The following is a 15,669-nucleotide window of genomic DNA, read 5'->3' as shown; positions in this document are numbered from 1 at the left end:
ATTCCTGGGGGTTTCCATGAACAATATGCACCAGGACAGCCAAGCAGGAAGCTCTGAAGAAAGAGAACAAACAGAATTTTCATCTTACACTTTCAAGAAATAAGTTTATCTTTTTGAAAGTCTAAACACTGGTAAAGCAAGGTACAAATCCTCCTCATAATACTGCACTTTTGTCATCAGGCAACAAATCAAATGGGCAGTAAGAGCACAGTACCTACCACTCAACTCCCAGGCATTAACAGAGAAGTCACAAACATTCTCCCAGCTAAGGCAAAAAGCTTTACTGTATTTCCAAAGTCTGCAGAGTTCTGAGCACTCTTTCCACAATTCTCATGCCCCAATCTACACAAAACACCATGTGACTGAGAAACTGGTTATAGCAGGAAGGGACACTCTTGGATATGCAAACAAAGTAAGAGAGTAGTAAATATAAGGGCCATACTATGTTTGTGAAAACTGACAAGAATTTCAGAGAAATCAAGTTATTTCCTAGTACAATTCCTAACAAGTGATAGTACAAAGGACACTTGAATAGTTTATTCTAAACTCAAAATCAAGAATACCAGGTCATGATAAAGGCATTTTAAATGCAACACATTCATTTCAGCCTTCTCACCCTGTGACCCAGCTCTAGCAATAATTTCAATGAACTGCTGCATTCAGAGGCATTTCTAAAAATGAATAAATAGCACCAGATTAATAAAATAGTAATTATTAAGAGATTCATTATGCTGGGAGAGTCTTGTTTTTTGCTCTTTTACTTTACCAGACGCTATAAAAAACATTTTGAAAGCAAGACTGTTTCAGGTGCAAGACTATTAGGGAGCAGCACACGTACAAAGTACTATTAAAGAGCCTCAGGACAAGTCAAATCTGATAAGACCACAATTATGAAAATACCAGTACTTAGGGTATAATTTTTTTAAGCGATTTGAGTCCTATGCTTAAGGTCCATCTACCACCTTAAAGCCTAATCTGAGGCATACATGTTTGACTGGAAATGTTACTCTATCAACTTCTGGAGATACCTCAGCAGAGCACTCACTCAACATTCCTCATCCATTGTCTTGTCACAGTTACTCTCCCGAAGGGTTAGACACCTTTGGACCATGGTAAGAAAAACCAATTATAACAACCCTGATTAATTCAGGAAGCTCTTCAGGAGTTCAGTGTGCAAGAATCAAAAAGTCCTAAAACTTCTGCCTAAAAGAGTCAAGAGGCAGTTGGGCAAACTTGGGGCTAACGTTGACTTTGCTTCACCCTCTCCCTACCTCAGCCAAGCCAAACAGCCAAATAAATTTTACTATCCCCTCCTGACTAGGGACACACACACACACACACACACACATACACACACACAAAATGTAAATATTTTCACACAGAGACATTCTGAATTTTCTTCAAAATGCCTCAGCAAATCAGCATTTAGGATCAGTCTAAAAAAAGCCCTCACTTTTGAGTTTTTATTCAAATACTACTATCTTTTATTTCATTCAAAAATATTAAAGTGGTAGAGCAAAAAACACCTATGGCAGCTAGCACTTTGGCGTTGAATGAGATTTTAAAGAAATTCTTAATCTACCTAAACTCTAGTTTCTGAGAACGCAGCAATGCATTCTGTGGTTGAGATTGATTGCAGATAGTTTACTTCAAACAGGACAACTTAAAATTTCACAGAACTTTACAGTTTATTCCTCTCCACTATCTCATAGCGCTGTTAGAATTAAACAGACTAAAAGCAGGTATTATTCCTCTTTGTAAATAAAGAAAATGTGAAGTTCAAAAGATCTAGTGACAGTAAGGGAAGCAAAACAAACAATTCAGGTCCTCAGACTCTTAAATTACAGCTCTATTTTAACACACGGATTTAAAACACAAAAAATAATCATTTAACATTGTTACTATTACACTACTTTGAAATAATTACTGTTTATTGTTTATAAGTGATGCATCAGACCTGTATGTGGAAGAAAGGAAAATATGTTTTGTATATCATAAGCAATTTAAATTTACTTCATATTTAAGAGATTTTTATCTCATTTCTAAATAATAAATGATTTACCTTAGAGCGGTTGTATTACTAATGCATTTTCTCACATGACCTTTCTTCTTATCCACTAAATGATACAGAATAGAGAATGTATGAAATATATAATAATATATAATATATAATAATGTATGAAATATATTATATAATATATAATCTTTTATTCAGAAAGCTCTTATTCAAGACAAAAATAATGAAGTCTAAATTGCTTTTTACAGCTCTGTAGCTCAGGGGTTAGAGCACTGGTCTTGTAAATTGCCTTTAAGTTATTCTTCTTTATCTTCAATCCAAAATTTTTCTCCCCAGAGTTGGTAATAAATACAGCTTAGATAAAATAAAATCTCCATGTAATTAGAAGACTGCTGAACTACAAACCATGACTCACTATTTCTGAAGATTAGTCAATACAAAAGAATTCCTATACATCAAAATAACCTGGGCACTGCCCTAGAGTTAAAATTCTGTTGTAATATTATCTAGCTGCTGTGAGTTTCTCCTTGGTTTGAAAGCAGAGAAAGGAGGAGGAGGAACTGGTAGCAAGAGCTTTAAAAGACTATGACTGGTATAACTGACCTGAATCCACTACGGTGTCTATAGTTTTAAATAGCCTTTGATTTACGACACCTAAACTTAAGATTTACTTGTATTTCATTCTCCTCTACTCAGCATGTTTTATAATATGTGAGAGTTAAATAACACGTGAAACACACAGTGTTGGCCTGAGACAGTAAATGTTCCCTATTATCATGATATACAACAATCAGGAACTCTCCTAGATAGCCCTTACACCTCCAGCCTGGGTTTTTCTGAGTTAAAAGCCTAAAGCTCTTAACCGCTACTGGTACTGTCTTCCAAAATTAAGTCCCAGGTTGCAAAATACAGATCAACTGTTTAGCTCTCACATTACTTGGGGGAATAACACTGGCCATATGCTATCTTGTTCATTTGATCTTTGCAAATTGTCTCCATATTCCCAGAGATCCTCTGCAGAGACTGCACGGAGTAATAATTCCAGATGCTTTACCCATTAGTCTATAACTCGGAACCTGTGAGTAACATCAGCACGCTCCTAAATTACCTACAATTAACCAATGTAACTTTTTGGAAAACACCTCTCTCTCTGCTTGGATTTACCATTTCCTCAAAAAGCCTATTTTTTCCCCCATGATAGGAGAAATTAGACAAGATTTACTATCAAAGAGAAATAAATCAAATGCTATGTACAACTTACAGTGACAATGCTTAAAAGACATGTAAAATACCCTCTTTCACTGTTCTTTAAGTAAAATACAGTTAGAAGTAGCTCTATTAACTATATATGGTATACAACTTTATCTGAAGTATATGTCAATTTATATTTTAATCAGTTAATTAAAATATTCTAACTCTGTATCTTCCTGGTAAATCAGAAAATTAGAAAATAGGCTAAGAGTATAGAGTAGGAGAAATGGTAGCAATGAAATAAACTTAGTTCATTGATTTTTAATAACTCCAACAGCCATTCTGATCAGAACACTAACACTATTCCAAAGACTTGTGTCTACTCAGTTTTGATTAATCGTCTAATGAATCTTTAAAAATTACAAAAGCCAACAAATCATTTCAGAAATCTTTCCACTAAGCTCACTCTTCAGAGTATTACCTATCATATAAAATTCTAAGCATCTTAAACATTCTCATAAGAACTGGCAAAATTTGCACAGAAAACTTTCCAGAGAGGGAAGTCTCACCATTAAATGGTAAATGTTTAAGATAAAACATTAGACGGGTATCCCCAATCACTCCAAACTTTAGATTAAAGGCTTCAGTGTGAGCCCACAATTGTTTTATACAAGTGATTAAAAGTTCCTAGAACTTTATGAAACATTGATTAGTGGTGGAGAGAAACACATTTTGGAAAGAAGAATACTTTTTTTTTTAAATTTATTTTTGGCTGCATTAGGTCTTCATTGCTGCATGCGGGCTTTCTTTAGTTGCATTGAGCAGGGGCTACTCTTTGTTGCGGTGCACGGGCTTCTTACTGCGGTGGCTTCTCTTGTTGCGGAGCACCGCCTCTAGGCGCACAGGCTTCAGTAGTTGTGGCACACGGACTCAGTAGTTGTGACACACGGGTTTAGTTGCTCCATGGCATGTGGGATCTTCCCGGACCAGGGCTTGAACCGGAGTCCTCTGCATTAGCAGGCAGATTCTTAACCACTGCGCCACCAGGGAAGCCCCAAGAAGAATACTTCGTAAAGTGCTATTTTAAACTAAATCCCTAAATTAAATATGTACGATTTGAAGAAAAGTTTTCACATACAAAGTCATAACAAAGTGATTCCTTATCACCTTACAGAAAAAAAGTAATGGAAGTAATTATTTCTACTCAAGTCAAAAAAAAGTTTAGGAAGGACAACTCTTCAGAAGGGATACCTCTGAAGGCTCTATGAAAAGTACTTGGGAGAGGCAAATTTGATTAAGACTTGATCCCGGCCCTCAATAAATTTATAATTTAGATGAAGAAGTAATACAGGGATGAAGTGGGGTTAATCATCTAAGGCCTATAAGAAGGAAATGGAACTACTCTAAATCATAAAGAAAATTATAAGGCAGACGGCATTCCCAGAAACCTAACAAAAACAGTAAGTTTGTATCACATCTAGAATTTAAATTCTAAGGTGCTGATAGGATGTATGTAGGATGAAGTCAAAACTAACCCAGAAAATCTCTCTCTCTAATCTCTCCTTAAGTAGATGGCCTATATTTAGGGTATTTACTCCATCTGTCTCTGTGTTTCTTCCTCTTTAAAATAAGGATCACAATGTACCTACATCTTCAGGCTGATGGGAAGATTAAATGAATTAAGGTAGGGCTTCCCTGGTGGCGCAGTGGTTAAGAATCTGCCTGCCAATGCAGGGGACACGGGTTCGAGCCCTGGTCTGGGAAGATCCCACACGCCACGGAGCAACTAAGCCCGTGAGCCACAACTACTGAGCCTGCACGTCTGGAGCCTGTGCTCCATAACAGGAGAGGCCGTGACAGTGAGAGGCCCACGCACCCTGATGAAGAGTGGCCTCCGCTCGCCACAACTGGAGAAAGCCCTCGCACAGAAACAAAGACCCAACACAGCCAAAAGTAAATAAATACATTTATTAAAAAAAAAAGAAAAAGAAAAAAAAATGAATTAAGGTAAAACTCTCAAAAGAACCTGGCATATAGTAGTTAAGTCAACAAAGGTAAGCTATTATCTTTATGGACCTTTTTTTAAAAATGTATCTTTAGACACAACAATCACACTCAATTGTGAGATGGTCAAACTATAAGGCTTGGGAGAATTGAGAATGACAAAAGAATAGATTCACTTTCTTCAACTGCAATCAAAATCTCACAAGAACATAGACTCAGTATGAGGAATGGTGGCTAAAATTGCCTGCGTTATTAAAACACTTTTTTTGGCAGGGCAAAAACACAGATGAATACTCGTTTTTTGTTTGGTTGTTTTGTTTGTTTTTGCCGCACCAGGTGGCTTCCGGGATCTTAGCTCCTTGACCAGGGACTGAACACTGGGCAGTGAGAGAACAAGAGTCTGAACCACTGGATCGCCAGGGAATTTCCTACTCGTATTTTAATGTATTTATAATGCGACTTCACTCTTGATTTCTCCTTTAAGCTCATCCCTTTGTTCAATCCAGCCTTGGTCCATCTGAGAGACTGGGTGATCAATTTCTCAAGATTACTCCAAGCTTCCTTTAAGGATTAAGTGTTTTGTTTTGTTTTGTTTTAATTCAGTTGGTCACACAACACTGGAAAAAACCCACCCTCACACATAAAAAGTTTCTGCTGAACAGAACAAACACTTAAATAAAATGTCATCTTGTCCAAGCTAGGAAACAATAATATGTCTAGTTTGGAAATGGCTTAACTACAGTTTCCCAACCAGTTCAAAAGGGCACTCTGATGCACTGCAAGGTGGTGTGTGTGTCAATATTTTGAGTTTTCTCACCCCTCTTTCTCAATTTCTGACCACAAACTGGTAACATCATCAGATGACTGGCCAGCATACACGAACATGAAAAAATGTGATACTCTACCCTTCTAATAGTTAGCAAGCAGGGTCGCCGGAGTTTAGAAAAGAATCTAACTTTTTAAAAGGATAATTAATTTCAAAACAAGTTAATCAGCTAGTCCAAACAATTATGTTAAAGCAATCAGTTCCACAATGAAAGACATCTGGAGCCAATTTTATTTTTAACTCTTACTTTTTCATTATTTTCATTTTAAGTCACTTTGTCTGAACTCTTTTTTAACCCAAGTTTTACTTTTCATCTCCAAATCAGTCATTGCTTCTTCATTTAGGCAGCAACTGCTCATTTTTAAATGAAAAGAGCCATTTACAAAGTAAAACCATTAACACAAGCATGAAAATAAATCAATGCACAAATAAAATATGGTTTAGGAATGATCATTTTGATGGCTGGGTAATAATGAAGTAAAAAACGCCTAGTCAGTGGAAGGGGATGGAGAGGAAATAAAAACCACGCAGAGGGGCTTCCCTGGCGGCGCAGTGGTTGAGAGTCCGCCTGCTGATGCAGGGGACACGGGTTCGTGCCCCGGTCCGGGAAGATCCCACATGCCGCGGAGCGGCTAGGCCTATGAGCCATGGCCGCTGAGCCTGCGCGTCCGGAGCCTGTGCTCCGCAACGGGAGAGGCCACAGCAGTGAGAGGCCCGCGTACCGCAAAAAAAAAAAAAAAAAAAAAAACACGCAGACATCTCATCCTGCTAATAAGTTAATGCCTGAAAACACTGACTTAACCTTGTACCAATAATTTCTGTTCCACATAAAAGGCATCAATTTCAGTGGCAAGTCCTGCATAATTAACAAGTGACTTAAAAAACAGCATTAGCTTTCCTCAAAAATAAAGACATGAAATATAAAATAAGTGAATCCACTATTCTGCACACTAGCATCTCTCAATTGGACAGACACTGAGATTTATCCTCAAGATAGGAGGTACTCCTCCAGGTTTACAATCTTGCCAAAGCTATTTCAAGAAGTAACCATCTGATTCGGCCATTTCTCCTACAATGCATTCTGGAGTCAATGGCTTTCATACACAGAAAGACTCCCTAGTCTTCAATGATACCCCCAAAGGTAATCAATCACCTTGCCTGTTTTAAGAACTAGTAACAATTACAATAAGGTATACCTGTAAAACTGATAGTATCACTTGTTTCCCAGAAAATATTTTAAATCAACTTTTCAAGAATAATTTTCTTGAAACAAGGAAATGTGAAGTTTTCTCTGTAAATTAGACCATTGAATCATTAAAGCCCTAAATTATACCCAGCTACTTTGCCACAGGAGCAAAAAAACAAAATACGAATATGTAACCTATGTAATTATACACCAAAGTCTGAATGCCTTAAGGAAAAGAACTATACGCATTTCCTACATCTTGTTATACTCCATCATCCACTATAGTACCTCGCACAAAATTAGATGCTTAAATAGCAGAATAAAATATTAATGGAGAAAAGCTAGAATTACAATATTTACCCTAATTCTTTTCCATGGATATTGAATCACTATCTACCACATAAAAGTACTGATATATACAATCTAAAGAACCAGAATGCCTCTCTGTATACTGCAACCTGGCAGAGAACTGAGTGGAAAAGTATAAGGAGCACTATCATTTAACAATTTCTAAGAATCTATTTCAACTGCTAATTGCTTCGAAGAATATAAAGTTAAGAAAGACAGACCTGGCCTTCCAAGAGTTTTTAAAGTAGAAGAAAAAAAATCATCATTTCCCAAAGACTATGTGCTATGAGCTTTCAGGATGACAAAGAGGCCTACAACAAGATGTGACAGCTTTTTTGTGTGTGACAGCTTTTTTTTGTGTGGTGATGGGGCGGAGAGGCGTTAACTTCTTAAGAAAACTATATGAATTTGGAGCATGGAAAGGTCACTTATAGCTCAAGTGGAGGAAGAGGTAGACACTAAAGAATGATTTCATTGTAGTATTTGAACTTGAAGGGGTAGCATTTTAATAGACGCATGTAAATGTTTTTCTTTATAAAAATGGAGTCTTATTGTACATATTTTAGTACCCTACTTTTTTCACTTACTATATCTTACCACCCAGGATTAACTGAAATCATCTTTTACAGGTTAACTGAATACATTTTAGATTAAAAGGGGATGAGGATAGGGACTTCCCTGGCGGTCCAGTGTAAGACTCCTCGCTTCCAATGCAAGGAGCTCGGGTCTGATCCCTGGTTGGGGAGCTAAGATCCCACATGCCACGCGGCCGCCAAGAAAATTAAAGACAAAAAAAGTGAGGGGGAATGAGGGTACAAAGAAGGTAACTACAACAACTGTATGTACCAGCTTAGCAAAAAACTTTTTTTTTTTCAAAAAATGAGTCACTAATTGTGTAATTAATTTATCTCTTTCAAGAACACTGTATACAAATACATTTATAAGGAAGGAAAAAGTCCATGCGATGCAAATACAGCCAACTTCCTAACCTTCTGGTTTGACCATTCGATCTAATCAGCAGTGAGAAAAAAGCCTAGAGCCACTTCACATCCATTAGGACAGTTACTATCAAAAAACAGAAAATAACAAGTGTTAGCAAGGATGCAGAGAAATTGCAACTCTCATGCATTGCTGGTGGGAATATATAATGGTTCAGTTGCTGTGGAAAATAATTTGGCAGTTCCTCAAAAGGTTAAACAGAATTACCATATGATCAGCAATTCCACTCCTGGGTATATACTAAAAAGAAATAAAAGCAGAGACTCAAATAGATACCTGTAAACCACTGTTCATAGCATCAATATTCACAAAAGCCAAAAGGTGGAACCCAAGAGCCCATCAACTATTGAATGGATAAATAAAATATTTTATGTGTGCACACATGGGAGCATACACATACATACACACACACACATACATAATGGAATATTATTCAACCACAAAAAGGAATAAAATTCTCACACACAATATAATATGGACGAACCCTGAAAACACAGTAAGTGAAATAAACCAGATACAAAATTATAAATATTGTGTGATTCCCCTTATATGAGATACTTGGACTAGGCAAATTCACAGAGAGAAAGTAGAACAGAGTTTACCAGAGGGTGGAGGTAGGGAGGAATGAGGAGTTATTCTATAATTGTTACAGGGTTCTTCTGTTTGGGATGATGAAAAAGTTCTGGAAAAAGATTAGTGGTCATGGTTGCACAACACTATGAATGCACTTAATGCCACTGAGTAGTACACTTAAATATGGTTAAAATGGTATATTTTATATTTTGTATAAGTTACCACCACCACCACCCCCAAAAAAAGCCGAAAGGGTCCATTTTGCATTGTCAGACAGCTAGATAAATACTAGTCGTGAAGGACATATCTATTCTCACATTCACACTTCTCTAATTCCAGTCCAGACTAAGATCAAGGAAGGCAGAAGAGTATCATTTATCCCCTCATTCTCTCTGGCTGAAACTTTCCTCCACATATAAAGCCTATGAATGCAGAAGAAAACAGCCAGTATGGCAAGAGTGGCTTGAACCAATGAGTGAGCTGCCAAAGCAGGCAAATGTCCTCAAGGAGCTGGCAGTGAGAACCCAGAGCACTCTACTGATAAAGCAAAACAGACACGGTAATTCCTCCGACAGATGTCTAAGTTACAAAGTTCTGAGTATGAGTTTAATAAGTAGTATACCCTTTTAATTGTAAGCATTTGTGTGGTGGGCAGTAGGAAGGAACTAAATCCACAGGTGATTAACCTCTGAATCTCTACTCATGCAATTAATGTTTATTACATAATCAAGAGAAAGTTTTAAGAACTAGAGATTTATACACAAGACATGGCTCAGCTCTAAGGAGCTTAAGTTTAGCCAGAGATGTAAGACATCTATACAAAAAATTCAATTCAATAAACATCATTTAGCACCTTACATTCAACAAATTGAACTGAAATCAGGGGGGCCAGCCACTGTGCTAAACTCTGGGTATTCAAAGATGATTAAGATACAGTCCTCCGAGAAAAGATGAGAGGTAAACAAACACTTAAATAAAATATCAATACGTCACAATAAATACATATAAAGTCTACAGTGCATGGTACCGAAAAGTACATACAGAAATCCTGTTAAGTTTAAATAAAAGGTCTTATTATAAAACCTAATATTAAATGTGGTAATTTAGATTCAATACTTTCACCAAAGCACACAGGCCTGGTCCCTCAGCCTCTCAAATTTTTTCACAAATATCAATAAAGAAGGACTTGCACATTGACTAGAAAGCATTAATTTGAGTTGATAAATGGGATGATAAGCTCACAAATGACTATATGATAAAGACCATAAGAAAAATAAATGCAAGGGTTTTAAGGTGGGGTTCAAAGAAGGAAACAATGAGTGAGAAGAAGAGAAAAAGATCGGGAAATGATATTTAGACGATGGTGTTCAAAATGACTCTTAAAAGAGGAACAGATAAAAGTGAGGAAATCCTGTGAATCTCTCCTCATTAGATAAGGTCGCTGAAGGCAGGAACTTACCTAATTCACCCTCCACCACACTAGCCTTCTGCACCTACTTAGGTGCTAAAAAAAAAAATGGCTTCTGAATTCCACTGAAGATAGTAAGAGGAATCCACATTAGCAAGACATAGAAGCAAGAACTGTATGCTTAGTCTGAAAAGCAATGGAGACTCTTGGACAATTTGCCAAAGGAAGTAAGGCCAGCACATCTACGCCTGAATATTCTTGTATCATCACAAAACAGGAAACATAAGAACCCCATAACATATTTCCCTCCATGAACAAAAGCTGGGTATCTGGGAAACAAAGGGGAAAGCAGAATTACTCTGCACAGCATAACTTTCTGTATTCTTTGAATTTTGTAGCATGTGACTGTACTACCTATACAAAAAATTAATGAAACTCAATTTTTAAGATTCAACACATTTAAAAAGTGAATCTGGCAATAATGTGAAAAGTGTACTGGCATGGGAAGAAATAAGAAAAAGAAGTTCAATTCAGAAGTTCTAACAACAGTCAAGGCAAATACAGCATAAAAGCCTGAACTAATCTGGAGGAAGTAGAAAACAGGTGAAAGAAGCTCAAAAATATAGTTGTAAGTGTAATCTGAGAGTGACTGAATGGTTTGGAGGGACATAAGGGCCCACACCACGAATAGAATTTAACTTTATTATATGTATTTTTCTATTATAAGCCAATATATTCAGAGAATATGAAGAGTATAAAGAGGAACATTATCCGTATTTCTACTGTTTAACAACCATTGTTAACATCTACATGTGTTTTCTTCCTATGGGTAGGTTTTGAGTTTTTTTAAAAAGCTTGAGATATAATTTACATACCATACACCTCACCCATATAAAGTGTACAATTCAATGGCTTTTATTATACTCACAGAATTGTGCATTCACCTCCACAATCAATTTTAGAAAATTTTCAATACTTCAAAAAAGAAACCCCTGTCACAGTCACTCCCCATTGCCTACTCCCTCCAGCCACTGGCAACCACTAATCTACTTTCTCTGCAGATTTGCCTACTCTGGACACTTCATATAAAAGGAATCATACAATATGTGGTCTTTTCTGACTAGCTTCTTTCATTTAATATAATGTTTGCAAGGTTTATACATGTTGGAGAATGTACCAGTACATCATTCCTTTTTATTACTGAGTAATATTCCACTGTACTGTTTCGTTTTTTAACACAACTGTAATCATTTGGATATAGCATTTCCCGCGTCATAAATGCTTCATATACGCCACAGTTAATGAAAAGCATAGGGCCCCATAAGTGGCTGTACCACAGTTTACTTAATCATTTTATCATTGTTGTACATTTGAACTTTTTCTAGTTTTTTCCTACAGTAAACAAACTTTCTTAAATGCAAATGGGAGTTCCTTTCTGAATGATCTATCTGGATCCAGGGAAATGCCTCTCCCAAAAACTCTGAGCTTCCTAATGAGATTTGCCACACAGAACAAGAATCATATTCTAAGGAAAACTCAGTATTTCATCTACCCCAAACCTAGGTAAAGGACAGATGTTAAAAGCTATCTGAGATTGAAAAGTATGCCTCCATAAAACCCAGATTAAGAATGTCATAACTTTAAAGACCTATTATCAAAGTTAAAACATTAACTACCCTGATTTTTCCATCAGAAATGTTTACGGGTGGAGAAAGGTAAATACTTTGTCCAAATATGATGCCTAGAAAGAAGTAGCTTCAAAGAAATCAGACTACTTTTGCCTTCCCTAGCAGGCTGGAAGAAAATAAATAGGAGACAACATCTTGACTACAACAGTAAAGATGTACTTACTCTTGCTACTGGATCATAGTAAGTGAAACCCAACAGGTAGAAAGATGTCATCGGTATAGTCTACAAGGGTCCTCAGAAGCAATTAGACATATTTGGTTCCCTAAAACACTGTCATTGCCTGTAGCTTCCCATTCATTAACCAAAAATGTAAACAGTTTCTAAATCACAAAGGTTTTGATTCCAAACTAGTTTTAGGGTTGTTAATCCCCACCCAGTAAAATCCCTTAGAATCTGATCTAAAAATAAAACTCTGTGTCAAGTGTTCCTCAAGAAAAACTATGTACACTGATTGGAATGTGAAGCAATTAACACACTTCTTGAGTGATTTGCCAAAGAGACTTGAGATAGCCTGGGCCAAAACCAGTAACAAAGGAACAACACCCATTTGACATTTTCCTTGGTTAAACTGACATTCTAGGAGTAGTTTTAGAAGAAAAGCTAACAGATCTGAAGTTAACTATTAAAATCATTGCGAGCTACACAAGTATTCTGGGAGAAAAGGAGGAACAGAATGACTCAACCACCGTAAAATTAAAGATGAAAATTTTGATATGTAATTAAGGAATTTTTACTCACAACTTTAAGGCAATACCCAGACATTACTATCCTGAGGATTACAGGCAAGGCAGTTAAGCCCTATACCAGAAATACTAAGTGAATTATAACACAAATATCTAGTATCACATTTTCAACCTGGTCAGTTTAGCAAATAAGCATTCTTATACATCCATACACATACATAAATATAAACACACTCTCACACACACACCCCAACCTAAATCCTAAACAACTTTATCCTACATGAACCCAAGTGTTCTTTGGATTTCCCAATTAATTTAGCCAAGGTGAGCAATTTTCCGACTACAGACATTTGTTATGGAGAACTGACTTCCATGACACGCACAATTTAAAAAACAGAAGACCTTTTACTAAGTCAAAGCTCGATTTTGTGGTTTCATTAACCCCCATCCCGCTGTGACATTACTCCACTGCCTTTCAAAGACAATATTTAAAATTCTCTTCTGCAAGTCAACATTAAGGCATGCTGTTTGGCTAACAAGCTCCTCCCAAGACCAGGATTATTATATATGGCCTACTATGTTAACATGCAAACAAAAGCACTCTCCCATGTAACATTTTTCTACTTTAAGCAATAGGTTATTAACAAAGTTTTACCTGGAATTAAAATGTGATAGAATCATGCACCTACTACTAACAGGCTATTTGAAATAGTAATTTCAAGTTATTAATTATATTTTCCATTTAATAAATAATCTGGTGCTTCTGAAAGTCAAATTCAACTTCCAAGAAGTTGTTTCATCTTCAGAGCAAACTCCTACTTTGGATTTCACAGACAGCATGTTTTAAACTAAAAGCAACCAGTCTCAAAGCAGTTATAATACAATACTTAATGTTTAACCTTTCTCCATTTCATCTTTTAGATACTTTTCATCATAAGTGACCAGCTTAACCTGCTTCTCACTGTTTTCTTCTGCTAAACCAAATCCCACAAAATATGTTCTAATGTATTTCACTCAAGCCTTCTATTTTGAAGGCATGCACATCTTTTAAACTATTTGACAAGAGTTTAACAAGACTAAGCAGTTCCACTACAACTTACGATCACAAACACCGCATACCTAAAAGATAAGCTTTTACAACAGAAAGAGTAACAGGTTAATTTTCCCAAGTATCCAGTGTTCAACTGGGTCAAACTGTCTCTGTTGCATTTTCAACAGCTTATCCCTTGAAGTGATAAGGGTGAAAACAAGCCAAAAGGTTCTCCAGTGGTATATAATCATCACAACCCAAGAAAGATTTAGGAACTGCTAGATTAAGTCCGTTAATACCATAATAATCACTTTAGCATAAACGTTAATCAAAATACAGATCTTTGGGGAAAATTATGTTCACAGAGCTAAAGACTTTATAACAGAATTGGAATCCACGGAATCAATCCAAAGAAACAGTTTACGATATAAAACATTTACTTAACTAAAAATATACTCACTTGCATTCTACAATTTTTCAGATGTTTCATATAATCTGCCAATTTCTAAATGACTGGGGAGCATGGTTTACATTGTCAACAGCCACTGAAAATGTAGTATTAGTAGAGTGTACTACATTTATAAAATCAACATTTTTGTTAGCAAGTGTAACTTTAGAAGAAACGTTTGCAAGAATCCCTAGGAATATGAGTCCGGTTCGTTCACCACAATGCAAGTACAAAACATTTGACATAAAGCCCGTATCAAAATGTTCTTAACTGGGTTTAACAAAGTCAATCTGTGCAATTACTATCAGCTTTAACATCAACAGGAGGAGGAAATAAAGTTATCAGCAAGAAAAGAAAATTAGCAACACTCGTTTAAAATAATCCCAATTAAATCAACTAGTTCACTATCTTCAACAAAGATCCTTCACAAGCTAGCCAACTTTTGTTTCAGACCCTAATCTCCCACCACTTCCTTCCTGCACCCCAGACTGCTTGCTGCTCCCCAAACTCCTGCACGTCTCCGTGCCTCTGAACCAGCTGTTCCCTCAACTTAGCATGCTCTCCCCTCCTCCTCACCTGATGAGCACTTACTCATCAGCCCAAACCTCAGCACAAAAGTCCCCTCCAGTCTACAAGCTTCCTCAACTCCCCCAGGCAAAACTAGTTGTTCCAAATTCCCAAGACACTTGGTAAATCCATCCTAATCACAGCGCACTGTGTTCATGCCTCGGGAGCTAACAGAGGGCAGACTCCCTCCAGCCCGGAGAGGACGAATCAGGCAGAAATGATGAACGTGCGCTGAATCCATTCCCTACTTAGACTGGGTGATCCTCTAGAACCCGGCCACATCTCGAGGAGACATAGGAGACCCTATCATTCTTCCCACCAGAGAGTGAATACCAGGGGGGCACACCCAGAGCCCTTGAAAGAGAACAATGAATGAACAGAGCCGCCTCGCCTCTCCTGATGTCCAAACTCCTCTCTCTGGGCATCGACTAGCTCTGCAGAGCCTCTGCAGCTGCAGAACTGAAGCGTCCTGGAGGCTCTCACTTCACACACAAGAGCCCTGGATCTTCATTCCAAAGGCATCCCGGGGCCAATCGTCAGTATAAGCACCGCAAACGTCTCATTAGGTACCCGCAGAGTCCTGAGACCCAAGGGGAGGCCCCTATGCCTTTGTCGTGGGGCATCGACCCATTTCCTCCTCCCGTCCCTGACTGCTCTCATCTTCCGGAAAAGGGTGTCACTTGAGAGAAGATGCAAGCCC

General features: G+C 37.3%; 1 protein-coding gene across 4 annotated transcripts in view; it reads right to left on the bottom strand.

The window, feature by feature from the left end:
* Positions 1 to 15,669, bottom strand: part of RAF1 (Raf-1 proto-oncogene, serine/threonine kinase) — a 74,303-nt gene that overhangs the window by 57,914 nt on the left and 720 nt on the right. The gene's annotated exons all lie outside the window — the stretch shown is intronic.

This window comes from Lagenorhynchus albirostris, chromosome 10 (genome assembly GCF_949774975.1).
Source record: "Lagenorhynchus albirostris chromosome 10, mLagAlb1.1, whole genome shotgun sequence".
Lineage (NCBI taxonomy): Eukaryota > Metazoa > Chordata > Mammalia > Artiodactyla > Delphinidae > Lagenorhynchus > Lagenorhynchus albirostris.
Note: the sequence above shows the minus strand (reverse complement) of the source record. Positions and strands in the feature narration are given on the sequence as shown.